Raw genomic sequence first — 2,405 nt, 5'->3', positions numbered from 1 at the left:
CGGCAGAGAATCCAGGAGGCCCTGGGCAAGAGGCCCAGCTGCAGAGTCAGGTGAGGGGAGTGGATGGAACAGGATCAGCAGGGCTCCCACCAGCCCTCCTGGGACAGGGCACTCACCACGAGCCCCTGGGGACAGACTGCAACCCCCTGGCTGGAGGCAGAGGGCCTGGGTTCCTGGCCGTGCCTCTTCCTAGCCTTGCCCACAGGGAGGAGGGCGTCCCTCCAGGGTCTTTGGGAAGCTTCCAGTAGAGCCAAGGCTCCAGGCTGCTGTCCCTTTCCAGCCTCCCGGCTGCTCTGGTCTCACCGACTACACTGATTTATCATGGCCACAGACCCCAAAGTGAGAGAAGAAAGGCACCTGCTGTTCAGCCCCGTGTGCAGGAGAGCAGGCCCCGGGCTGGGGGCAGGGCACACACAGCCCCACAGCCAGCGGGAGCCAGCCCAGGCCGTCACCTGGGAAGGAGAATCCTTTGAACCCTGGGCTCTGGATGCTTCTGGAAGAGGGAACATGAGCCCCAGCCTCCTCCCAAGACAGGCAAGAAATGAGGGGCCTGGGCGCTGAGCTCCCAAAGCTGCTCAGGAAGTGCATGTAAGAGCTGGACCCCAGGGAGCAGCTGCAGCTGGGCGTGGGAATCGGCTGGGCAGCCAGCAGGGGTCACAGGAAAGTGAGAGAAGGTGCCAGAAGGGAAGAGCCAGGAGAAGGAGTCAGCGTCCCACCAGATAGTTGAAGGGATGCTCTGAAACCCCTCTGCCAAACTCACAGAACCTGGGGACAAAGCGGGGCAGCATCTTGTCAATAAGTGGTGGCCACAGGAGGGGCCCAGGGACCAGCGCCAGGTACAGGAGCAGAGCCTGTACCAAAAACTGTAAATAGAATTGCCCGGACACCCTCGGCACCGCCGGCCTGGGCTCCCTCTGACACGTGCGCCTAGATGGGTACTTGAGCACAGCCAGGCCTTCAGACAACAGCCACCCACGCAAGCATCTGACCACGTGAGAGACCCTGCACCCCAACTTTCCAAATGAGCCCCTCCTAAATGCCAGCTCCAGAACCCGTGAAATAATTGGCCACTGTTTCAGCTTCGGAGTGGCTGGCCGTGCCGCGAGAGGTGACCAAACTGCTGGCCTGCGGACTCATCTCCCAGGTGCTCCGCTGTCCAGCCTGGAGACCCGGCACCACGTGGCACAGCTGTGACCCTGCAGCACCTTGTGTGGGGCTCTGGGCGCTCCTGCCCGCCTGCTCCCAGCTGAGCCTGGGGCCACCTCTCTCCTGCCCCATGTGCTCCCAGCACTCTCCCCTCAGGAGGCTTGTGCTGGCGATTATGAACGTTTCCGGCTGGGCTGTCCTGGCTCCCTGCCAATAATGTGTCCCCCTCCTGCCATGGCTGCTCCCCACCTTGGCTCAGGAAGCCCCTGAGGAGGTCCATGGGGTCCCAAGCCCACCAATACCCACCGATGCCCACTGATGCCCACCACTGCTTTCAGCTTTCTCCTGCTCAGCAACCCCTGGCTTGGTGGCCTCTTCCTGCCCACGCCTATCTTGTGTTCTGGGGGAATGCGCTGCATCCGGCTTTACTGTGGACTGTGTCCCTGTGTCTCTGGTGGTGCAATCTCGGCGGCTCATGTGTTTTAGAGGGAGGTTGTGGAGAGCCAAGCCCATGATCACTTCTCCCGTGTCCTTCTCCATATCAAGAGGCTACAGCGTTTAGCCTTAGAACCACAGTCATCTGATGCTCAAGGCCAGGGAGCCAGGAACCCCGAGCTGGGACGCACTACTGCTTTTGCAAACAAAAGAAGAAAAATCTGTAGACTGACCCAGTTGACTCCCTAAACTATGTGTACATATAAAGTCAATCAACTTAAAAGACAGCCGTGAAGCCGTGAAAATCTGTGGAAGAGCCCTAGATGCGTATTGCTGAGTGGAAGCGGCCATTCTGCAGAGACCACATACTGTGTGATTCCAACTCTAGGACACCCCAGAGAAGGGAAAATTACGAGACAGTAAAAGGACCCGGGGTTGCCAGGGTCTGCGGGGAGGGAGGGAGGAATCAGCAGAGCCCAGAGGGTGTTCAGCGTAGGGAGGGTAAACTGGTGCCACCACGGCGGAAACCAGAATGGCGATTATTTCAAACAGTATTTCAAAAACTTAAAATAGAATTGCCACATCATCCAGCCATTTCACTTCTGGGTATTGTCCCAAGAACTGAGTGCAAGGATTCGAACAGATATCTGCACACCCATGTCCACAGCAACGTCATTCACCAGCACCTGGAAGCACCCAGAAGGTGGGAGCAGCCCAGGTGCTTGTGGATGGATGAATGCTGTGTGTTCAGGCCAGGCGTGGCAGAAGGATGGACGTGGTGTATCCATGAATGCGGTGTACGCAGGCCGGGTGCGGTGGATGGA

The sequence above is a fragment of the Sapajus apella genome, unplaced genomic scaffold (genome assembly GCF_009761245.1).
Source record: "Sapajus apella isolate SASKATOON/1434 unplaced genomic scaffold, GSC_monkey_1.0 scaffold170, whole genome shotgun sequence".
Taxonomy (NCBI): Eukaryota; Metazoa; Chordata; class Mammalia; order Primates; family Cebidae; genus Sapajus; species Sapajus apella.
The sequence above is the reverse complement of the archived record's forward strand: the minus strand, read 5'-3'. Positions refer to the sequence as shown.